Source organism: Phocoena phocoena, chromosome 2 (assembly GCF_963924675.1).
Source record: "Phocoena phocoena chromosome 2, mPhoPho1.1, whole genome shotgun sequence".
NCBI lineage: Eukaryota > Metazoa > Chordata > Mammalia > Artiodactyla > Phocoenidae > Phocoena > Phocoena phocoena.
The window spans coordinates 81579206-81605659 of record NC_089220.1 but is presented as its reverse complement, the minus strand read 5'-3'; positions in this window follow the sequence as shown (position 1 = coordinate 81605659).

The window sequence follows — 26454 nt, the reverse complement described above, 5'->3', positions numbered from 1 at the left end:
ATCGGGAGCCCTGACAGCATCTATAAAGGCTTAAGGAATTCACCTGGGGATGCACCTAGTTCCGTGAGACTGACTGGCGGCAGCATCGGCTGTCTGGAGCCTCCTTTTGGGGCTATTTGTTCTCTAGCACACTTCCGTGGATAGACGACAGAAGGTTCTGGTGTACTAGGGGGCCAACTAGGTGGCCAGGGAACTCCACCCAATCCTAGCTGATTAGGTCAAGTAGGCAGTAGTTAACTGTGTTAAAGGTGAAGGAGAGGATTCTGAGAAACATACTATAAATGCCCCGGGGCAGAGAGTTGTCATAAATTCATCTGGCTTCAAAGTGCGTGTTAGCTCCATATTTAAAACATCTTAAATTTTCAGAGTGACTTGTCTTTATTGTAAACAATCCAAAAAGTACAGATGAATGACAGTACAGCCCCCACCTGTGTGACACCCTATTCCCACACCTCGAGTAAGCACAGCTAGGAGTTTCTTGTTTATCTTTTCAGGAGTGTTTAATGCATGGATAACTGGTATATCGAATGGGCTAGACTAAATGGGGTGAAATCAAAAAAAAGTAGCTTTCTTCTTCCCCTAAGCCAAGCCCTTCAAACTCACTCTACAGATCTTTCTGCACAGGCCTGGGACAATACATCAGGCAGATCCTGTAGCTTTTCCAAATATGTCTAGATGTTAAAAAACAGTCTGTTATTTTTAAATGTATTTAAAAGGGCAATCTGATCAGAATCAAAAGTTCCTTCTTATATCTAGTTTAAAATCTCTCACCCTTCCTGGGGCTTAGGCCTGAGCCTGGTTCAGAAACCTGCAGGGAGAAAGAGGAGTGTGCAATGCGGCTTTTCACCCTCCTGCACTGTGCTTTTCTACTCCTCTGGATCCGGCACTGAACTCTGCTGCCCTGGCCGCTCTAGCACCGGACTGCAGAGGTGGATCAGAGGTAGAGGACAGGCCTTGCTCAACGCGTGCTTTGTAATCAGAAATCTAAGCCCTCCGGGTGGTGGATACCTAGCGCTGGCTTTTTTTTTACATGGGGTGGTTCTGTGAGTTTTTCAGAGACTCCCTCTGCCCAATCAGGGACTCTGCTCTCTGTTCTCTGAACTGTTCCTGTTGTGGGAGATGTTCTCTCTCAGCCTCACCTCTCACAACTCTCCTTCAAGAGCAGTCTTAAGATTCCTGTCCTTTCTCCGAAGGTTTCTGCCGGGGTTATCTTGCCCCAGCCATCAGAGGTCTGGGGCAAGATCTTTCCAAGATGGCACTAGCCTGGCTAACTTCCAGATGGCTTAGCCCATGGGAAAATTTGGCATTGTTGCCCCAACAAACCCTGGAAAAATGGCCACTCCCACTGCAGCTCGCTGTCATTGCTCTGCTATTACAGGTCATTCCAGGCAACCTTTGGCTTCTAGCCTTCTCAAGGCAGGAGGCAGGCACCCCATTCTGTGCCCCTGAGTTCCAGGGAACACAGATTAAGTGCACCCAAGAGCTCTCTCACCGCGTTCTGTTGCAAGAACAGCATGGAGGGATCCCTCTGAATTTTTACGGATTAGCAAGCAATAATGTGGGGGAGATGCTTTTTTCACTCTGGTGAGCCTCCCATTCTTTCTTAGGTTTTCTCTTTCTTTCTCTCTTCTTGGCACTCCATTCAGCCTCCTCATGAGGGAGGGAGCCCCACGGAACTGTAATGTCATCAGGCCAATGGCACAGCCTTTTCTTCCTCACTCTGATCACCCTCTAACATCCTTTCCGAGACTGAAGGTGGGTGATGAGCTAAGAGTTGAAGTATAAGGTTTTGTTTACCTTTTAGCAAGTTCTGAATGAGTAATAATATATCTCTGTTTAAAATATGGGGGAACATGTTGCTTACTATTATTAATGGTGAAACCTCAGCCCAGATTCTGATACAACAGGAAGTGCATTTAAGCAACACACACACATATACACACACACACATCTCTAAATACTATAGATCCTTTCTTAACCTCAAATGGAAGTATACCATGTTTATTGTTCTAGAGCTTGTTTTCTTTTTTTTTTTTTTTTAACATCTTTATTGGGGTATAATTGCTTTACAATAGTGTGTTAGTTTCTGATTTATAACAAAGTGAATCAGCTATACATATACATGTGCTCCCATCTGTCTTCCCTCTTGCGTCTCCCTCCCTCCCACTCTCCCCCTCCCACCCCTCCAGGCTGTCCCAAAGCCCCGAGCTAATATCCCTGTGCCTTGCGGCTGCTTCCCCCTAGCTATCTACCTTACTACGTTTGTTAGTGTGTATATATATGTCCATGACTCTCTCTCGCCCTGTCAAAACTCACCCTTCCCCCTCCCCATATCCTCAAGTCCGTTCTCCAGTAGGTCTGCGTCTTTATTCCTGTCTTACCCCTAGGTTCTTCATGACATTTTTTCCCCTTAATAGAGCTTGTTTTCTTAAGAATAAATCTTCGACAACTTGTATTGTCAGTACAATTCACTAGAGTATTGCATCACCTATTTCCAGATTTCTGTTATGACAAACAATACTAAAGCAGAGTCTTTGTATACTTTTGGGAGCATATCTGCAGAATAAATTCCTAGAAGAAGAATCACTTGGAATTCAAAGGTAAAATTTGAATATAGGGCTTCCCTGGTGGAGCAGTGGTTAAGAATCCACCTGCCAATGCAGGGGACACAGGTTCGAGCCCTGCTCCGGGAAGGTCCCACATGCGTGGAGCAACTAAGCCTGTGAGCCACAACCACTGAGCCTGTGCTCTGCAACAAGAGAAGCCACTGCAATGAGAAGCCTGCGCACCGCAATAAAGAGTAGCCCCTGCTCGCTGCAACTAGAGAAAAGCCCGCGCACAGCAACAAAGGCCCAATGCAGCCAAAAATAAATAAATAAATTTATTTTAAAAATTTTTTGAATATATGTTGCCAATTTGCCAACCTTTTATCAGTTTTCACTCTATTAGATGTGGAATGCCAAATGTATGCATTATATATATATATATATACATATATGTATGACTTTGGTTTATATTTCTTTAGTTATGAGCATGGTGGAACATCTTTCTGTACATTTATTGGTCTTTTGAATCTTTTTTCTGAGTTGCCTGTTCATTTCCTTTGCACATTTTTGTATTCATAATTTTCATACTGGTTTTTTAAAGAGGACCTGGTATGTTGAGGACATGTGCCTTGTTCTGACATGTGAAATGAAACATTGCCTCCTGTTTTTCTTTGATACATTGACCCTGTGTGTATCTTTCATTTTTTCCTGTAAAGAAGTTTTCCAATTTTATGTAGTAATCTCATCAGTTTTTTCCTTTGTGGCATCTGGATTTCACGACATCCTTAGAAAGGCTCCAAAGTTCTAAAAATATTCACACATTTTGTGCTCGCTTCGGCAGCACATATACTAAAAATATTCACCCATTTTCTTCTAGTGTTTTCATAGCATCATATTTTTACATTTAAATTATTGATCCTTGTGGAATATATTTTGGGGTAAAGTGTGAGCATTTTTACATCTAACAAAGCAAACTTTTTACTTCCCAGACTTTTCTAACTTCTCTTTCTCTTATTCACATCACTGAATGAAAATCTAAGTTATACTCAGAGTCATCTTTTAAACACAGAGCTTCTCACATAGTTAAACACAAAGGCAAATTAAAAAGGCAAAAACAGGACTTCCCTGGTGGTGCAGTGGTTAAGAATCTGACTGCACACAGGTTCGAGCCCTGGTCTGGAAAGATCCCACAAGCCGCAGAGCAGCTAAGCCCGTGAGCCACAACTACTGAGCCCGCGTGCCACAACTACTGAAGCCCACGTGCCTAGAGCCTGTGCTCTGCAACGAGAGAAGCCCGCGCACCACAATGAAGAGTAGTCCCTGCTTGCCACAACTAGAGAAAGCCCGTGCACAGCAACAAAGACCCAACGCAGGTGAAAAGAAAAAAAAGGCAAAAACATTTTTGCTTTAAATTCTGCCTACTGCCTACTTTCTAGGATTCTTAGCCTGACTTCTTTGGGCATTGGTCTCTTGGACTAGTGATTATTTTCATGGCAGTTACAATGTATTTTCAAATCCAGTGGTAAGAGAGGTAAGAATATTTGCTCCTCCCCATTTTTACAGTGGATGCCAGGAGAGGGGAGGTAACAGGCCCAAGGTCACAGAGCAATTCAGGGTGTTGAAATCCAAGGTTCCAAGCCATCTAGCCTGTTGTAGTAATCAACAGACCTCATGTACAAAGCACAGGTAGAAAGAATTCTTCTGATTGCATCATTCACTAAATTATATAATCCACAACAAAAGCAGCCAGAGGGCAGTGGACAGGGTAAAGCTTAGCTCATTGAAATGTGCAGATGTTTCAGTGAATTGGGAAAATGGCCTGCTCATAGAGATCATATATAATATTTGACAATGTGAGTCAGCCTTGGGCATTATTCAAGGTTAATCTTATCCCCTTAATGAAATAGCTGATTGTTTTGACTTGTTCTCTGCCTGTTCCAAGTTGCCTGACAGAGTGTTACAGAGACAGTCTTGCTGGTCTGAAGCTCTATGCTCAAATGCTGAATTATGGAGTCCATTAAGAAATTCAGAAGATCTGTTTGGAGAGGCAGGAATCCAGTAAAGCTTCTAATTTTTCCATGATGACTGATGGATTTAGAGTACTCTTAGGGGGTGGCTGTATAATGCTAAGTGTTTAGTGTGTGCCAGCTTTGTCACCTTGCATGAACTCTGTAACTACCTTTTATTCCAACCTCATCTTCTCAGGCTGCCTCTGAGGGAAGGAGAATTTCTGACTTTGGAAGTTGGAAGAGACTAGAGAGAAGGTGGGCAGAAGAGGGGGGAGGCACCAAAGAAAACCTGCCTGTGTCTTAAGTATCTGGCAGATTCCCTGCTTTAGTTTCATAGGTCATTGGATTTCTTCCAGAAATGTTGTTTTGCAAAGGGTGTGTGGAGTAGTCTAGGCCCTCTGGTGAATAAGATACTCCTTTCCAGCAACAGGATATGGGAGAGTTCAGCCCCAGGAAGATCACTGTGTCCAAAATGGTGGGGAGAAGTCGGAAATGGTCTCTGTCTGACCAGCTGCTATTTTCTCTAAATTCAAGTGGCTCTGGGGATTGGCCCCAGCACCTCATAATACTGGGAGACTGTGTTTAATCCCAGGTGCCTGAAGTTCTTCAGTTAGTCTGTGGTTTGTGTGGTCAGTGCTGACAGCACCAGCTCAGTTGGAGTTACAGGCAGCGATTGTGCTTGTCACAGAAATGGTTCATTCCTTGATGTGCTTTCAAGTGCTGTGTCCTATGAATCCTGTTGGCAAGAAAACCATCCTCCACCCTAGCACTTAGGTAATAAATATGGCTTGAGAAGCAGCCAAAAATGCATATGTTTTCTGTGCTGTGAGATTTCTTCTTGAAAGGGAAAAGCTCTTCTGAATGTGATGCACAAAAGATTCTATTAATTAGGAGAACTTATAATGTTTCCCTACAGAATAAAGAAAAAAGAATAGCCTGTGTTGCTACTCCACTGGTTCCTTGGTTGGACAAAGTTTATTGCTCTTTGCTTCTAGGAAAGAAATTGCCACTCTGACCCCTTGGTTGTCTCTCTTATCCTCGCACTGTGCACACACAACTATTCATTAATGTCAACAAGACATATGAGTGCATATCCAGTGGGGTGGAGGCAAGGGGACTAGATCCCAAAGTCAACATCTTTGCAATACAGTCTAAGATGAAAATGATTGAAGTCCCATTAGTCTTCAATGACTAACAGAAAACAAAGAGCATTCAGGACACAAGTTAAAGAAGAAGCAAAAGATTAAAAAAATTTTCCCCCTGGGCTTCCCTGGTGGCGCAGTGGTTGAGAGTCCACCTGTCGATGCAGGGGACACGGGTTCGTGCCCCGGTCCAGGAAGATCCCACATGCCGCGGAGCGGCTGGGCCCGTGAGCCATGGCCGCTGAGCCTGTGCGTCCGGAGCCTGTGCTCCGCAACGGGAGAGGCCACAACAGTGAGAGGCCCGCGTACCGCAAAAAGAAAAAAAAAATGTTCTTTCCCCTGAATTGTGTTCAGATATGCACCAGATTCTAAAACATTTGAAGTCAAACTTACCCCCAGTTTAGTAGGATAGGGTCATCAGGGCTCACTTGGAAACAGAATTTCTAGAAAGAATTTTAAGCTTCCAGGAAGCTGAAGGAGAAAAGAGCAGCCACCCAGGCAGAAACCAGGTGTTGAAGATTCTGAAACACACATGAGGGAATATAGTCAGAGGAGGAGATGTGTGTTGGATGATGGAGCTAGGAAGGTGCCTTCGTGTCCCTGAGGAGACAGAGGGATTTCTTAGCTCCTTTCTGCCTTGATGAGTCTGTGGCTACACTGAGGAGGTTTCCTAAGAGGATTTAGTCTCAATTCTAAGAACAATGTCTTCAGACCCTCTTCTTATTTAGAGGAAAGGTACACTCCTTTTATCCCTGTTTCATTGGCACTGTATAGTCTGTGTGCCCCTTCACATTTACACCCCACTCTTCTCCACACTGAGCCCTGTGAGTCTGATGTCTATGGCCTAAACCACCTGGGCTCCCTTGCCTCTGGCTTCCTTCTGGGTTTGGCTGATGGGAGGCACTGGCCAAGGAGGAAGAGGGCAGCAGGAAAGAGAGGTGGACCTACCTATTCCCCATCATCCTTCCTGCCAGGCCTCTGGTTATCATTGGTCATGTTCTTCTAGAAAAGGCCACCACTCCTGTTGGGACCCTTTCCTACAATACACATCTCACTGGGCTCCAGCAACCACTCCCTCCCCTGGCCTAGGGTTGCTGGTGGTGTCCTTCTCTTGCTAGCCCAGGGATGCTTCACCATCCTTTGTTGATTTTCCTTGACTACAATTATTCTTTTACACTCTTTGTTTTCTTCTAAAATGATGACGTTACCTCTGTCCATAACAGCAAGTCTGCTTAGAACAGATAGCAAGCAGCCAGCCCCTGATCTGGGTCCAAACAGTTATATCTTAGAGTGCTGTGGGTTCCGGTAGTCGTTCTCCCTTTGGAGATGTGGTTCCCAGGCCCCCATGTTGAACTGTCACTCTGAGCTGTGCTTTGCCTCCATCCTCTGGCCATGCTAGCTGTTAAGTGGCAGCCTTGGCCTATCTGCTCTGACTCTTTCTTGCTTTGGATAATTTAAGTAAGCGCTTCCTATGAGGCAGGTCCTGTACCAAGCTCTTTACCTATATACTTTATTTAATCTTCATAATGCATAGTCACCATCTTTATCCTCATTTCACAAAAGAGAATACTGAAACTCAGAAAATGTCGCTAAAGGTCACACAGCTGGGAAGAGCCAGGATTCAAATCCTGTTCTGCTCTAAACCAATAAGCTCTGCACTCGCTGATCCTCTGGTTCTCAGAGCTCACTATAAATGCAGGACGCATTTCTATGTACACTGGTGCTTCCCTTGTGTTTTCTCAACCATGGGGCATTCTAGCTATTCAGATTCCTCACTAGGTTTCAAGTCCTGGCCCATCTCCTGGTCCTCACAGTTAGGAATGTGATCTCTGTCTGCTTCTGCTAGGGCTGCCATAACAAAATTCAACAGAGTGGGCAGCTTCAACAACAGACATTTGTATCTCACAGTTCTGGAGGCTGGGGAGTCCAACATCAAGGTGCTGGCTTGATAGGTTTCATTCTGAGGCTTCTTCTCTTGGTTTATAGGTGGTCACCATTTCTGTGTGCTCATATGGCCTCTTTTTACGTGCATACACAGAAAGAGATTTCTGTTTTCTGTTCTTCTTATAGGGCACCAATTCCAGAGGATTAGGGCATCATACCTAGGACCTCACTTAACCTTTATTACCTCCCTAAAGGCTATATCTACAGATACAGGGCTTCAACATATGAGTCTGGGGGAGATACAATTCAGATCATAATAGCCTCTCCCCCTTGGAACCTGGACTTAGCGTTAATTCCTGATCCATCATGTCAAAAAACAAAAGTCGGACCCTCTGTGGTAGGAAAAAAGTCCTTTTCTCTCATAATGCAAGGTAATAACATTTTCTCAATTCTTACAAACAAGTGTAAACTTGTTAAAACAAATATGCCAGGATTCGGAAATATCTTTTAAATCGAACTCAGTTTTTAAACTATACACATACGAGGACCTTGACAGATTATTTACAATTAGAGCATCGTATCCAAACTTCAGGTAGAGCAACATCACATCATCCTAGTAAGAGTGGTCTGTATCATACATAATCATTCTATGTTGAATTTACACATTTCTGAAGTGGCCAGGGTTTACTTCTACAACGTGAGGAGGGTGTGGAAATAAGAGCTGACAGTCATGGATAAAAATTGATTGGAGGTGTTTCATTAAGGGAAGGAAAAAAAGGAAAGCTGTGATGGGGGAGGGATGGGGGTGAATGAAATGTTTGTCCTTTGACAAGTATTTACTGTGACAAACCACAGGATTGAAAAAAAATGGTCCCATAAGCAGTTCACCTCCCTTTTCTCTTCCTCTGCCTTTCTACTCCCTTAAGTCTGATTGGTTTCTTTGCTTCTGCTCAGTTCTACCTCTATAGAAGAACAGAGATTTGCTGTCTACAGTGGTCTAAGTTGGCGTTAGCTAGTTCCTAAAGTAAAGATGGTACTTGGTGATGAAGACTGCAAATTTCAGGTTGTCTCAACTTCTAAATAACCGGCTAATCTGGTGGAAATACTGTAGCTCTCTAAAAGAGCAATTTATCACTTTGTCTGGTAAAAGAAAATCAGTGTATTTTTACACAGAGAAAAAAGTTATAGAACATTATTTAGAACAATTTGCCATTTATATATTTCTTTAAGTTGGTGTGTGTAGTTATATGGTATGTGTCAACATAGATGAGTCTTTGTGTTTTGTTATCATGTATATTATAGAAAGGAAATCTAAGTGACACTAGTGGTGCTGGCTGTTGGGGTGAGGACACACCTCAGAGCAGGCCGTCCAAACCATTTTTGTTTCCTCAAAGTTCTGGCTGTGTTTTGAACTGAGAGGGTAATAGAAAGAAGGAAAGAGTTTGGGGGTTCTAAACAGTAACAGATCTGGGGCCACTGGCTGGGGTATGTGAGGCAAAAATCCTTCCTGAGACACACTGATAAGATATTTAATACACCAGTGTGTCCTCATATTACTGGTGTGGAAAATCCTGGTCTATCATCACTCTGATCTTTTCAGGAAGCAGAGTCCACAATCTGTCTCAGACACCCCTTTTCGTTTGCATTTCTCTCAATATCATACAGATCCCCATAACTCCAATCACTTAGGCTACGTCTAAGCCCATTGTCTTTTGTTCTATCTAGAGTGAAACTAAAAATCAGCCGGTCTGCAGAATGATTCTTAACACTGAAAACTTTCTCTTCCCTTTATTAAATATGCTGCCCCTCTTTGAATTATAAAAGGACAAAGAAAGAAAAAAAGAAAACAAAAAATGGGTGTGGCATTAGATGGAATGTCTTCAGAGAGTCCCTAATACCCCCTGAATTCTCTGACTTTTACCTCTTGTTTACCTTCTTGAATAAGGGGTATATGAACAAAAAACCAGAGCCTGCCATTTTTTTCCTCATGAGCAGTAAGGGAGGGGTTTTGTGAATTAAAAAGTCAAATGCTAATGCCATGGGGAAATTATGACTTGGTGTCACAAACGCAGTCAGTGTGGTTAGACTATAATGCATAGCTCCAATTTCTTCACACAAGCACGAAAGTATCATAGGGAAGCTACTTATGAGAAGTCTTTTTTTTTTCCTTCCTTTTCTTTTTTAATGAGAATGTGGGGGAAGAGTTTCAGCTCTTAGATGTTGGTCTTTATAACTTCCTTGTCGAAACTGTGAAGTTTTAAAGTTAATATTTTCCTTAGGGAATTTCCTTGACAAGCTAAACAGTTCTTGCCTTAATCTTCCAAGGTGGGAAACTCTTAAGAGGGGAGGTCCCTCAGCTATACCTCTTCCTGGAACATCTCACCACCCCACTCTGGAACGTGGGACATTTGGGGCCTGTGGTAGGTGGGAATCCTGGGGAACACAAAGCCCACTGTGTCTCTTCTAAAACTTTGCTTTGTCTGTTCAGAAACTGTCTCAATTGAGCTGGCACCCCAGCACAGAGATGCCATGAGAATCTATGGAAATAAATACACTTGGGAGTAGATCCCAAGGATACTAGGATTAAGCATTTTACTCTTCAAAAACCAGAAGGGTCAAAACCTCACTCATTCACCTGTACCAGTAGGCACTTTTGATGGTTAATTTTATGTGTCAACTTGACTAGGCCATGGTATCCAGATATTTGCTCAAAAATTATTTCAGATGTTTCTGTAAAGATGCTTTTTAGATGAGATCAACATTTAAGTCTGTAGATGTTGAATAAAGCAGATCACCCTCCATAATGTGGGTGGGCCTCATCCAATCAGTTGAAGGCCTTAATAGAAAAAAACACTAACCTTCCCAAAGAAGAGGGAATTCTGTCAATAGGTGGCCTTTGGACTCAAACAGCAACTCTACACTGGGCCTTTCCTACAGATTTTGGATTTGCCAAGCTTCCACAATTGTATGAACCAATTATTTAAAATCTCTCTCTCTCTCTCTCTCGTTGCAAGGCCTTTGCACATGTTGATCTCTCTGCCTGGAACACAACTCCCCCCAAGTACCCCCAACTCTGCTTAACTAATGCTTCCTCATCCTTCAGACTTCACTCAACATCACTCACTTAAGGAAGCCTCCCTGGTTCCCTGGATAAGGTTGATATGCTCTCAAAGCAGCATGTACCTTTCCTTTGTAGCACTTATCATTTGGTAACTCTACCTTTTTACTTTTATTTAGGTCATTATCAGATTCAAGCTTGTCTACCTGACTGTAGACTTCACCAGGGTGGGGACTGTATCTGCAGTTCCAATACTTATGTGTTTGGCACATAGAAAATACCTGCCGCCCCCAGTATTTATTGAATACATGAGTGAATCCTAACCACTTGAACCCCTTATAAATGAAGTGTTATTTTCACAGATTAGTAGTTGAGGGGACTAAGGTCCATTAATATGCCCTTGGTCACACAGTGGTAAAACTGATATTCCACCCTAGGTCTGTTGACTCAGAGCCCATGCACTTTCCACCACACCAATCTGCCTTTCTCAGCAGCCTGCAGAAACCAAGGGCAAAATGTTTTAAAGGAAACACTCCGATCTGTGAACTTCCTTTATTGCTTCATCTCTAAAAACACACCCCAATTCTTGACACCACTAAGAGAAATGAGAAATCTGTGTGTTTTAGATTGGAAACAAACAGAGTAATTGTCTGGAAATCGGGGTACCTACTGCCTCTCAATAATCAGCATCAGAGTGAAGTATATCACTTGAAGGTGAGAGTAAGCATGTGAAGAATTTCTTTAGTTCCAGATTTTAGAGGGTGAAAAAAATCACATGAAGGAGAGAATCAGACAAAATGTATAATATCTTCATGCTTCATAAAAATGGAGATTAAAATCACATATCTCAAATTTTTACACAACTCAAAAGTGTTTTAGATATAATTCTAAAGGATCAAAGCAATTGATTTTAATTGGTTCCTGAATAGCAATACTAAACTCAGTCCTGGTTGTCAGGTAGATAATCCCATTTCATTTTAGAAACAACAGCTTAAGAATTGTGCAACCTTCCTTGGTTATCATGTAATAAGCAGACAGCTCAGACAGGGAGGCTTGCAAAAATCTAATCAAAACGGCCTTACAATACTGTCTCCTGAATTTCAGACCCACAGGGCAGTTTCACAGCCAAGTCTGAAAGACTTGAAAAAACAGGGTTAGATGGGAAGTGCTGACACAAGCCCGGCAGAGAGAATGGCCTCACTATATTGCGGCAACAATCTGAGGGGAAAAAAAAGAATATATTTTTGGTGTGCATTAATCTTTTTTTTTTTAACATCTTTATTGGAGTATAATTGCTTTACAATGCTGTGTTAATTTCTGCTGTATAACAAAGTGAATCAGTTATATGTATACATATATCTCCATATCCCCTCCCTCTTGCGCCTCCCTCCCACCCTCCCTAGGTGTGCATTAATCTTCAAGCTGCTTCTACGTGACTTGAGAACATGTCCCCGAAACCGACATAATTTGGCCATGTAAATTGTGTGTACATTCCTAGTGAATAGGGCCCTTGATCACATTCCTACCAATTATGCTGTTCTCAAAAAGATCAGAACTAAGTCCTAACATGTTAAGAATGCTCAGGGGAAAAAAACCCAACAACAGTGGAGAATTTGGCTTCTCTATTATAAAAATAGAAGGAGGGACTTATGGCAACAGCAAGTTAAGACTTTTTCAGGCAACTTCTACTGAGGCAAAGTAAACTGATAGACACATTATTAGGTGAGCTTAGGGTTAACTTGATGGCAAAGGACCTCAGGTGCTCTAGGAAAAATCATTTTGGTAATACCTGTGCTTCCACAGGACTTGGTTTTTCTCTCTTGGCATTTATCTTACTTTGGGCTGAATAACAGACAATTGCGTTTTTGCTTTATTCTCCATATCTGCACTCCCACCCCCAGTCCCCAGTTGAGTTGCTAGAGGATCAGAAAAATGTTTCATTCCTCTTTTAATTCCACATAGTACTCAGTAAACTGCAGTGAACATAGCAAACGGAATATACTCACTAACTGACTTCAATACTGTTTAGGAACTGGCGAACTGTACACTGTGAGATGTGGGCAGAGATGAATCCTGGCAGTTAAAATAATGACAACACTTGAAATTGACAGAGCCACCTGAGCCTGAGATTCTCTGTGTGTTTTATTATTAGCCTCTTGAACACTAGTGCTCTTACCCTGGACCAGGTCACCTGTCAAACCAAACTGGCAGCATTGTTTTTCCTTTAAAGGAGCACTTAGAGCCGTGGGTAGCAGTGGTCACCATCTCTACAGTTCGGTAAACTTAATTTGAATCCCAGTTTTGCCTGTTCCTGGTTGTGTGACCTTGGGGAAATTTCTTCATCTCTTTAAGGGAAATGGTCTAGACAAATTCGAGATTCCTGTGGCTGGCAGGTGTTCCATGTGATTGTAGCACGTATTTGTGTGGGCGAGCTGGGTTCACTGAAAGGCACCAGGACAAGACTATTTGGAAGCCATAATCCATCTCTTGGGCACAGCAGGGAGTATTGAGAAGAGTGAAGCTTGGGAGTTTGGTCTACAACTTTGGCATTATTTGTTATCCTAATTTTATCTGGGAAAGTACAATAGAGACTAGCAATCCAGACTGCTATGTCTGGATCTGGAAACCCTTCTTATACCTCGAAGGTTTATGGCAATTCTGCACATGCACCGTCTATAATCCTGAAACTCTACTACTGAGGCTGCTGCTGGGAATTCCAGTGTTATCTCTACGCCCTTGAACTGTAAAAGAGCTGTGGAAACCCCCAGATGTTGCTTCCTCCATGTTGACCCATGATAGGAAATTACCATGCTATATACCCTTCTAGGCGTTTTAGGATTGGGGAAAGGGAATTAACTGACATTTCTGAGAAGTCCATGTGAGGCATTCTAAAAGTCTGAGGTTTCATATTAGATCCTGGTATCTCACATCCTAAGTTGTGCCCTATGCAGTTTAGCATTCTGTATGTATTGACAGAGTTGATAAAGTGTCACCAGTGGCGCTTTAGATGCGGCAGTTGCTCCTGGGAAGATATTATCCTCATTTTACAGACTTAAAAAGGAGACTTTGGAGTGAACCTTCTTGCCCAAGGCCATGTAAAGTGTGTATAGCAGAGGCAGGAGTCTCAGAATTTTAAGTCTAATTGGTTTGATGTTTCTGAAAAGTCTTTTTGGGATTGGAAAGCAAAGAAACTGCAACATGGCAGAGGCTTCCCATTTTTTACTCTTTCTGAAATGGGTGGCATCATCTGACTCTCTTAAAGTAAGTGTACTTTAAAAAAAAAAAATTAATGGGAATTGTTATTACAAAGGATGCAGCATTTTAACAACACTGCATGATTTAGTGAATCATTTCAGAGATTACTTACATAACAGGGATTTCCCTCCAGCCATACCAGTCATGGGATAGAGCTGGGATGTCCTACTGCAGCAAATTGATTTTCTGTTCCCCTTGCCCGTGCCCTGTGGGAACTACCAACTCAGTCCATCATTCCCTCTGCTCAGACAGCAGAGGGGAATCCCTGGGGAATGAGTGCCCTAGGACCTGCAGGCTCTCCTACACATTTCATCTCTGTGTCTCGCAACGCCAGTGTTTCCTGACCCAGCCACTGGCCACAGACTGTATGCCAGTCTTGTCTGCCCCGTCTCCCATGCCTAAACATTCCATGTGCTAACACAGAATGCTTTTCTCTTTTTTATTTCCAGCAGATGTGGCCATTTTCTCTGCTACAGAAGGCGCGGAGGATGACTGACCCTCCGGGCAAGGGTCTCTCTTAGGGACTCTTCTCTTCTTGCCTCCCACGTCAGCTACTCCCGCCCAGCTCTCTTCCTGAGGAGTGAGGTCCCTAAGAACCACGCAGGTCTGCCCTCCTTTCTTTCCTTTGGGGAAGGGAGATGGGGGCAGGTGGCTTTTGTGACATTTGCTTGAAAGGGGAGGAATCCAGAATATCAGTACACAACATAAGGAAATTATTCAGATATATTTTTAACCTTAACTCTGGTTCCTTATGAGGTTTTTGTTCTGTTTTTAATTAACAGATTTTATTTTTTAGAAAAGTTTTAAGTTTACAGAAAATTGAGTAGCTAGTACAGAGAGTTGCCATATACCACCTCCCCTACTCTGTGAGGTTGGAAGTGCTCAGTTTTGCAATTCATGATTTGCTGAAAGAATAAATGCAATCTTGCAAGTAAATACAACATTTCTAACCTGCAGAGGCACTGAAAGACATGCAGGGAAGTGAATAAAATCAGCATTCTAAGTAGATCTTTTATCATCTTGGCCCACAGGTTATTTACAAAGGCAAATTACTAAATGTCCTAATTGCAGAGCATTTTCAATTATTCAAATACAAAGTACAAGTAGTGAAGAATGTTTATTTTATAGCTAGACATCCTTTTTTTTTTTTCATTTAAAGAGGTCTCATATAATTGAGTAGTATTCTAACAATAATTGGTAGAATAATTTCTAATTGCTTATCTCCTTTTTCAGTTGCTTCTTTTCGGGGTTACCATTCTAGTGCAGCCCGTTTATCCAGAACCACAAATTGATTCTTAAAAGCTACCTGCGGTTGAAGTATGGAGCAGAGTGGGAGCTCCATTAACTGTGTATGGTTTCATCTTTCTGCAGCTAAATCCCTAAAGCCTTTAAAGGACCAGGGAGTTTGAAGTCTTCTCTAATGATCTAGTAATGGTTGAAAAAGCTTGTTGAAAAGGTTGTAAATATTTGTTGATTGATGGTCAACAGGGAAAAAAAGGCTTTTACTCCTCCATAGTGGCTGAGAGGAGGGTGAGGGAGGAAGCTTTTATATACCCATTTGAGTTTGGCTTTTTAATTTCTCATGCTTTGAGGTCCTAGACATACACTTCAAGAACAGACCTCTTCTTTCACCTTCAAAAAGGGAAAAAGTTAGACTAAAACAGTGTTCTTAAGTTTTGCACTATAACCCAGAGAAATGTACATAGATAGTTACCTAGTTGAACAAGGCTAAGCACAGCTCCTCATGAATAAGAACGAACTTTTAGTTTCAATCCACTGAAGGGAGATGGAGTAGGTGGAGTAGGCAGCTACTGATGTCGTGAGATGTGAACATTACCGAAAGACTTGCCTGCATAAAAATATCTTTCCCCTGGGTCTATCCTAGATACTTAAAGGCAGCCAGCTATTGGAACTGCTTGTCTGGATAAAGGCATTGCCTCCATTAGATGCCATTAAAATACATATCTATTCCTTGGGAAAGGTAAATGTTAACACATTAGGAAAGATTAGAGTGTATCTATGTGAACTTGTAATTCTGAGACAATTGCAGTTTTGCATGCAGTTGGAAGAAATAATACAGAGAGATCCTGCATACCCTTCACCCATAACCTGAACAATAGCACAACCAGGAAATGGACATTGATACAATCTGCAGACCTTATTCAGATTTCTCCAGTCTCACATATACTTATTCATGTATGTGTGTTTAGCTCTATACAATTTTATCACATGTATGGATTGGTGTAGCCATCACCATAGTCAAGATACAGAAGATACAAGAGGACACACTTGTCAGAATGGCCATCATTAAAAAATCTACAAATAACAAATGCTGGAGAGGGTGTGGAGAAAAGGGAACCTTCCTATATTGTTGGTGGGAATGTAAATTGGTGCAGCCACTATGGAAAACAGTATGGAGATTCCTCAAGAAACTAAAAATAGAGTTGCCATATGATCCAGCAATCCCACTCCTGGGTATATATCTGGACAAAACTATAATTTGAAAAGATACATGGACCCCAATATTCACAGCAGCACTATTCACAATAGCCAAGACATGGAAACGACCTAAATGTCCATCAACAGATGAATGGATAAAGAAGATGTGGTTAAAAAAAAAAAAAAAAAGAAGATGTGGTAATATATACAATGGAATACTAAGCCATAAAAAAGAATGAAATAATGGATGTATCTACAGATTATCATACTAAGTGAAGTAAGTCAGACAGAGAAAGATAAATACCACATGATAACACATATATGGAATCTATTATAAAATATGACACGAACTTATCTATGAAACAGAAACAGACTTACAGACATAGAGAATAGACTGGTGGTTGCCAAGGGGGAGGGCAGTGAGGGAGGGATAGATTGGGAGTTTGGGATTAGCAGATACAAACTATTATATATAGGATGGATAAATGACAAGGTCCTACTGGGTAGCACAGGGAACTCTTCAATATCCTATGATAAACCATAATGGAAAAGAATATGAAAAAGAATGTATATATATGTGTAACTGAATCATTTTGCTGTACAGCAGAAATTAACACAACATTGTAAATCAACTATACTTCAATAAAATAATTTTTTAACATCTTTATTGGAGTATAATTGCTTTACAATGGTATGTTAGTTTCTGCTTTATAACAAAGTGAATCAGTTATACATATACATATGTTCCCATAACTCTTCCCTCTTGTGTCTCCCTCCCTCCCACCCTCCCTATCTCACCCCTCTAGGTGGTCACAAACCACTGAGCTGATCTCCCTGTGCTATGCAGCTGCTTCCCACTAGCTATCTATTTTACATTTGGTAGTGTATCTATGTCCATGCCACTCTTTCACTTCGTCCCAGCTTACCCTTCCCCCTCCCCATATCCTCAAGTCCTTTCTCTAGTAGGTCTGTGTCTTTATTCCCATCTTTATTCCCATCCACCCCAAAAACCCCATGAAAGGTTCTTCATGACCTTTTTTTTTTCTTAGATTCCATATATATGTGTTAGCATATGATATTTGTTTTTCTCTTTCTGACTTACTTCACTCTGTATGACAGACTCTAGGTCCATCCACCTCACTACAAATAACTCAATTTCGTTTCTTTTTTATGGCTGAGTAATATTCCATTGTATATATGTGCCACATCTTCTTTATCCATTCATCTGTTGATGGACACTTAGATTGTTTCCATGTCCTGGCTATTGTAAATAGAGCTGCAATGAATATTTTGGTACGTGACTCTTTTTGAATTATGGTTTTCTCAGGGTATATGCCCAGTAGTGGGATTTCTGGGTCGTATGGTAATTCTGTTTTTAGTTTTTTAAGGAACCTCCATACTGTTCTCCATAGTGGCTGTATCAATTTGCATTCCCACCAACAGGGCAAGAGTGTTCCTTTTTCTCCACACCCTCTCCAGCATTTATTGTTTCTAGATTTTTTTTTTTTTTTTTTGTGGTACGCAGGCCTCTCACTGTTGTGGCCTCTCCCGTTGCGGAGCACAGGCCCCGGACGCGCAGGCTCAGCAGCCACGGCTCACGGGCCCAGCCGCTCTGCGGCATGTGGGATCTTCCCGGACCGGGTCACGAACACATGTCCCCTGCATTGGCAGGCGGACTCTCAACCACTGCGCCACTAGGGAAGCCCAACCCAGTGTTTTTTAAACGTTTTTTCACAGACCCTTTTATTGATGATTAGCATCCCTTTGAACTGCTACTCTATAGAACAAACTTTGGGAAATTGCTCAAGTAGATGTTGCTGTGGGACATGATATTTCCCCCTCTTTTGTCTAGTGGTCACCTCTTCTTTTAGTGTGCATGCTCTCCAGTGTTTCAGGTGGTCATGCTCTCTTCCCACGACACGCCATGTGCCATGTATCTTTCTGCCACTATACCTACCAGACAGGCTGTCATCAACTGACTTGTTTATAACTCCTTTGAACTCATGTAGAATATGTTCAACCAATGAATGTAGGGAGTACTTCACCATTTCCAAAGGGGAATATTTCTAGTAATTCTAATAATATTACCTTAATTTTATTTATATAGAACCAAAATATTAAGGGCAAATAATTTGGACAATTCAAAGAAACAAGAGGGGAGAATATAATACAAGATGAGAGAATATAGCATATCCTCTTACACTCTGGTATCAAAAGTCTTATTAATGAGAATTCTTTAAAAGTTTTGTTGTTGTTGTTATTTATTTTTTATTGAAGTGTAGTTGATTTAGTGTTTCAGATGTAAAGTGATTCAGTTACATATATATGTGTATATATATATATATTATTTTTCAGATTCTTTTCCATTATAGGTTATTATAAGATATTGAATATAGTTCCCTGAGCTATATACAGTAGGTCCTTGTTGTTTATCTTTAAGGCGTTTTTATAGCACATCTCTTAATGGCTATAAATTTAGTCCTATGAAGATGCCATTTGGAGGCAGAAGCTCCAATACTGTTGGTGAGACTTGAGTCCTGAGAATTTATATGCTGGATTCAGAATTGGAATGAAGCATATGAGTGTCCCGGGCAGACTAAAACTTTGGCACCCCTACAAATCAGCTTTCTTTAAATATTTAAATATTTATGTGCAGGAGAGTCTGAGCACTACAGGGGGAAAGCATAGAAGAAAAACCACTGGAAGCAGAGCTCGGCCTATTCTTTTAAGGTCCAAGCACTTTAGTGCTGTCCCTGAATTCACAATACACCATTTAGCAATCAGACACCCTGAAGTTAACTTGACCCACCTCCTTAGAAAATGGGCCTTAAACATTCCCCTTGGGAGGCCTCACACCGCATCCTAGTGCTTGCCTTATCCAAGTATTTCTTTAAGCCACATATTTCAATTTTCCTGAGAAAATTTCTGTAAGTACAATGTTCTCCCACTTATTACTTAGCAGCAAAGGTTGATTGCTCCCTAGTGTGTTGACTCCCTGACTGGCAGTCCCTTCATGTGACTTTGATTGAACTTGGGGAATGGAGAGACATCACCTTGACACCTGAATTTCTACTTCTTATTTATCCTTTGTTATAGGTACAGATATTGATCTCCATTTTCATTTTAAGATAATTACCTACTGTAATACATGTATTGAACTGTAAGATTTGTGTCCTTGATATACTTTGATAAAATAATTACCTAATGCCCCTTAAAACTTAGACTACCCATGGACAGAATGGATGGCTGATTATGGGATAAAATTTTTAAAAAATTTTAATTTTATATTGGAGTATAGTTGATTAGCAATGTTGTGTTAGTTTCAGGTGTACAACAAAGTGATTCAGTTACAGATACGTGTACATGTATCTATTCTTTTTCAAATTCTTTTCCCATTTAGGCTATTACAGAATATTGAGCAGAGTTCCCTGTGCTACACAGTAGGTCCTTGTTGGTTATCAGTTTTAAATACACCAATGTGTACATGGTATATTTGATGGAAAATGGAAAACTCTATTTGGTTAAAATACATTTTCTACTGACTTACCTCTAATTTTTAACTTATTTAACTGTAAAAGAAATATAAGTATTACTCATCATTGGGTAAAAGTAGAAAATTCAAGTAAGCAAAAATAATAAAAATTAAAATAATCCCAAAACATCTGCCAGAGGCTTTATAACACATTTTGGTGGATATCCTTCCAGGGTTTTACTGGAAGAACATGCATATGAAAAATTTTATACATAAGAAAAATATATTTACAAAGACCAGATGGTTCTCTATATTATGCTATATAACCTACTTTTTATATTTCATATTATCAAAGAATTTCTACACCAATAAATATATATTTAATTTATTGTTTTAAAGATTTGTATATTATCCCATTATGTGAATTCCTTGCCATTATTTCACTAATTGGATATATTCTACTGTATTTAACAATTCCCCTACTTTTAGATATTCAGATTATTTCTAAATTTTCATTATGATAAGTAACATGGTGGTAAACATCTACATTACACACATCTTTGGGTTCAATGATTTACCTGGCATATATTCCCAGAAGTCTAATTGGCAGGTCAAAAGATTTTCACTCTTTTAAGGCTTTTGCTAAGTAGTGCTGATTCTTGTTACTGTTTTTTTGCAGTCCAAGGATCTATGTCCCCAGAAGATCTTAATAACAAATAGTTTAACTGGAAGGAATAACTAATTAACCAATTAATCATGACCAGTAGAACAAATTGGCTTCAGGACTCTGAGAAGGGGGATGAACAACCTAGAAGATCATGTAGTTTTTTATATGGAGAATATTAAAGAAACCTTCTTAGCAGACCAGAAGAACAGGGTGAGTAGCTATCATGGTAGTCTGTGTTGTTAAGTGTGGACAGAGCAGGAATGAGAACTAACAGGAGGTGTGTGTGTGTGTGTGTGCGCGCGCGTGTAAATGCATGGAGGAAGGGTAAAATACAAACTTTACTGTCTCATAGTTTTGCCTGCTGCATGTCTTGGAAGAGAACAAGTTTTCTGTACTAAACTGATCCTGGAAGAACTTCTATTGTGCACCTTTCTTAGAGAAGCTTGCTTCACTGTTATGATAATAGATGTCTGCAGGTTAGTTTTTCATACTCTGTGGACTGTAATGCCTTTATTTGCCACATTATCCATGTTTGTTTGTTTTTCTTTGTTTTTTGGTGGTTAGGGGTGGATAAGTGTCGATAATAGGGAGCCCTGAACCTCTTACAGAAAAGTAAAGAACATATAAACTTGAAAAACAGTCTTCTACTCTTCCTTAGCCATGCAATCACAGGTAAGCTATTGAGTATGTCAGCATCATAAATAGATTGTTATTTCAGCCAAGGAAGGAGTCAGCTCTCAGGGCAGGGAAATCAATCAGGGAGCCAGCTTTGTGGTATCAACAAGGATAAGGCATCTTTTGGGGGAGAAAAAGAAGTTCAAACCCAATGCCAAATATGGGACTACTTACGTATTACCTAAATAGTAACTAATGATTCTGTTGCCCTGAATATCCAGTTAATCAGCAATGCAGAGGGCTGTTTGGACCCATATTCACTATGCTCACGTCTTTTCCATGTCTTGCTTTCTCAATTTGTAAAACAAATGACCTCTGGATTTCTGGTCATCTATTTAGAGACTTAAGTAAGACAGCCCCTTAAATTTAAAACACAGAAAAACTTGGTGTTAGTTCATTAGAAAAATAAAGGTTTGTGTCAGATTACATTTCCCCCCAAAATGGGTACAGTGGCATTTCTACTCTTACATGTTCCTTTAGAACCCGACTAGAGGTGAACCTTCCTCTCCTCTTGAACCTAGGTGCACTGGTGACTTCTCTGACCAGTAGAATATGACAGAAGTGATGCTGCGTGGCTTCTGAAGCTGGGTGGTATGAAAGACACAGCTTCTGCCTGACTCTTTTTTGCAGGCACAATATTGTGAAGAAGCCCCGGTCATGTGAAGAGACCATGTATGTGTGTTCCAGTCAATAGCTCCTATTAAGTTCTCAGGGACAGCTACCATTAACTGTGAGCAAATAATCTTCAGATGATTATAGCCTCCTGCTTTAAGCCTTTTAGTGTCAGCCACCTAGGAAAAGAGAAGAACCATTCCCTCTGTGCCCTCTCCAAATTCCTGACCTACAGAATCCACAAGCATAATAAATGGTTGTCTTACTCCACTAAGTTTTCTGTGTTTTTTTTTATTTTAACTATTTTTTTAACTATTTTAACTATTTTTTTAACTATATTTTTAAACTATTTTTTTATTTAACTATTTTTTAACTTTTTTTTTAACTATTTTTTTAAAACTATTTTTTTTAAACTATTTTTACTTTTGTCCATACCACGTAGCTAGCAGGATCTTAGATCCCCCACCAGAGATCAAACCGGGGACCCTTCAGTGAGAGTGCAGAGTCCGAACCACTGGACCACCAGGGAATTTCCTCTGGTAATTTTTAATATAAGTAGAGTAACTAAAACAAAGTTATTGACCAAATTCAATACTGTAATCTGTTGATCACTCAACAGATAGGTATTGTGAAACTTTCTCAGATCAAAGTACTCTGCTAGACTTGTGAGTTTGCAAAAAACAAAAAACCCAAACAAAAACAAAAAAACGTATTATTTTTCCTTGAAGAGTACAGAAATCTAGTAGAGGAATCCAAATATATAAGTACAAAAAGATGGCTAACAATGTGTGGTGAGTGCCAAATGAGATAATACACATACACTGAAAAGGAGTTGGGTAGAGTAGAGTCTGGGCTTTGTTATGTATCCCAGCATACAGCAAAGACTGAGCAAACTGTTCATTTGACCAGAGAAAAAGGCAAGTTAGGAACTGGAGGAAGAGGGTCAGGTACTTGGAGGGGAGAGATGAAGGTGTCTGAAGCCGATTGGAAGACATAGCGTTGAGTCTGGAGTACTGGGGTGTGGATCATAACAATTACAGCCTCAATTCCCTATGTGTATAATAGTGTATACTTTACAAAGCACGTTCATAGACATTATCATGTTCTATCTTCACAAGGACCCCATGAAGTAGGCTATCTTATCTCTATTTTATGGATAAGGAAATTTAAGCCCAGGGATCTAGAAACCACTTTGATTTTATTAGACCTTTCTGGCAGAGGTAATGGTGAATGAAAAGAAAAATAAAGAGAACTAATGTTTAATGAGCACCTACTAAATGCCAGGCATTTTCCTTGGTATTTTCATAATTAACAACCTGAAATCTAATTTTATGCCAACCTTGGAAGTAATTGTTATTATCCTGGTTAAATGAGAAAATTGAGGCATAGGGACATCAAGTAACTTTCTTAAGGTCATACAAGTAGTAAGTTAGGACCTAGGGATAGACATTTTAAAATATGATGGCAAGTTCAGCAAACCTCCTACATTCCTGTGGGATAGAGTCTCTCTGCTCCCCTCCACATAGTTGCAAACAAACCTCCCTTTCACACTTTCACAGAAACATCTAGATGTTGCCTGTCTAAAGCACTCAAGGCATTAATATGGGAATGACCAATGGGTTTAGTGCCTTCCGGAAAAAAAAAAAAAGAACTAGTTGTTAACCTCAAAGAATTTCTAGTTGGTAGAATGTGACAGGGAAATCTGTCTCTTTCTCTCTAATAAGCTGGGGCACTGATGATGTACCTAGTGGTTCAGCAGTGAACTAGGAATATGGCCTTGAACTAGCTACTTAAGTCCTCTAGGTCTGAGTTTCCTCGCCTGTAAAATAAACGGGTTGCTTGATGATCTTCAAGGTTCTTTCCAGATGGAATGTTTTATGATTCTATAAATCTAGAACTAAGATGTAAAATGGGGAATTCACTTTAAAAACTGTTAATGTCACTTGGCCTTTTACCTTTCTTCACCTTGGCAAAGTGAGTCTGTTCTACTTACTGAGAGCAAAGAATCACTGCTGAGAAGAGTGGGTCTTGGTGTAATGATGTTTGAAGCGGAGGATCCTCTATCCAGCAGTGGTGCTTTCAGAATTGCCACCAGTATTTGGTAGATAATTGTAAACCTATGATTTCAAAGGTATTTATGTAAAACTGTTCTACATACCTTGCTATTCTAGGTTTTCCTCTGCTAAGTACAGGTCTATTTTTCAGTTGATGCTTTGGAGATGTTTCTGCTAGGTGAGATTGCTCTAAGAATAAGTTCCAACAATGTGTTCTCATCAAATGGCAGAGGGTTCTAATTGTATAAAACTAGCCACTAAAAAAATCTGTTGCAATTTGGATTTGATAAAGACAAATTATGATGTTAATTGCTCTCTTCCACTTTCTCTCTCTGTTAATTTCCACTGATAATTGCCACTTCCTAGGGAATCACAGAATGTGGGGATGTTAGGTAGTTTGTCCTCCCTGTTTATATTAAACCATTTGTAGCAACAAATGAATATGCAGGAGCTGGTAGGCAAATAAATTTATGGCCTTAATTTTATTGCTTGGAGTGGGTTTATGTGTCCCAAAACTGCTCTTTAATTGCTATGTCCTTGTCTATTTTTGAAAGCCTAGGCAGTTATAAGTTGTTACATAAGATCTAATGATAGGTAAACCTCCTACCTCCAGAAGTTGACCTATCACTTATATTCTCTTGCATTTATACCTAGGGAATGTCAAACAACTCAACACAAAAACATTTCTTGGTGGTTTTCAATTGCTTATGAAACAACGTATTAGTACAGAGCTTCAAATATGCCACAATCAAACAAACGATTGATAGATGCTTTATAAATCTTATGAAGCTTAGTTTCATTTTTGCCTTCTACTTTGTGCCTCAGTTCTTAAGGATGATGAGAGAATGCTGAGTTTCTTTTACAGGTCTCATTTCACATAGACAGCACTTGAGTCATAGTCTTTTGCCCCCAAGGAAAGAAAATTCAGTTTTAAGTATAATTATTTCAGAATGGTCCTCTGAATAACATGGATATTAATTGTTGCTCCCCAAAAGGATGAAGGATTGACCCAAACTTATGTATCCCACTTTATTTCCAAATACTCTCCACTTTGGTTCTCGTAGCCTGCTGTGGTTATCCCAAACCCCTTTGCCTAAAGTAACCACATGCTGGTTGTAAAAACATCTAAAGCCGTTGAGATCATGATTAACAAGACTGCCATTATTTGATGATGCTCAAATCTGACCTTTCTTAGTACTTAAATAAAATAATTTCTAAGGATGCAAAAAATATATGCTGAAATGACCAAAGCCAGCAACTGGATTCATCTCCAACAGGCTTCAGCTCCAGAAGCACATCTGCAAACCATAAACAACAGTGCTAGTATAGTATGTTTTAATATATTTTTTGGAAGAATGCAACAATCCCATTGCTAACTAGAAATAGTGACATTTCATAATTTCCCTGAATTTGGGATTGGTTGAGCTCCTCCAAGGTAGAGTGTCTTCTCAAACTTGCTTCTATTAATTATCATCATCACTGTTTTCCTTATTATGGTTGTTTCTAGTGGTTTGAATAGAAAGATGCTACCCTTATTTCTAGGTGAGGAGCCTTATGCAGACCTGCATATAAGCAAAGGAAGTAGCATCTAGGCCACACACGTTTCCCAGCTCTTGCCACTAAATAGGATCATTGTTCTCCATCCAGGCTGCACATCATAAACACCTGTGGGGCTTAGAGACTATTACAGATTTCCAGGCTCTGCCCTGGATATTCTCATTCAGTAGTTCCAAGGTGGGATCCAAGCTCTACAGTTTAAAAATGTATCACAGGTGTTTCTGCTGCATGGTAATCATGAGGTCTTAAGTGTAGTAAAGTCATATCAAGAATCTTAATTTCTTGTCTGTTATAAACTTTGTAAAAGGAAGTACCTACAAGTTAAACTTTAGAATAAGGTAGACATGGCACAAGTCTAGACTCTACCACTTACTGTGTGAACTTGGGCAAATTACTTACCTTCTCTGAACTTTATGATTTTCATCTGAAAAAATGGGGATAATAGTTTCCTAATGAAATGTTGTGAAAATTAAATAAAATACTGTATGTGCAGTGCTTCTCACCATGCCTGGCACTTAGTAAAGACGTAATATGGTATAGCTGTGATTTGATTTCTCTTTAGGTACACTTGTACCTGAGTGATCAAAATATACCATTAAAATATGAAACGCTATTTTATCTACCTATGACAGGAGGACTGGAGGACCTGGGAGGTCCTTTGTTCACATCAAAGCATTCAGAAATCAAAGATTAGTCCCTTTTCTGATGGAGGAAAATGGAAAAACAGAATCAGTCCTCTTCACTATGAGGGGAGATGCCCAAGAAGAAGTGTTCTCTGAAAAACAAGATGTAATAATGGCTACTGGTTATTGGCCAACTTCAACTAGAGAGAGAGCTGATTTCTTCCTACTGCCAACTCCAGCCCTGGGGGCAATAAGGCAGGTCTCTTCCCTGTTCTCTTTTTTCTATGATTGTTATTCCTTCTTCCTTGCCTGGGTTTACTCCTTTTCATGCTCCCAAGATCACTTAAGACCCACATCCTCTTGTCTCTTTCGATCTGCCCAGCCTCAGTGTAGCTTGTTTCCACCTCTTGAACTTCTGTTGTCTCAGTTAATTCCTACACTCTATTTTATTATTTTGTGGT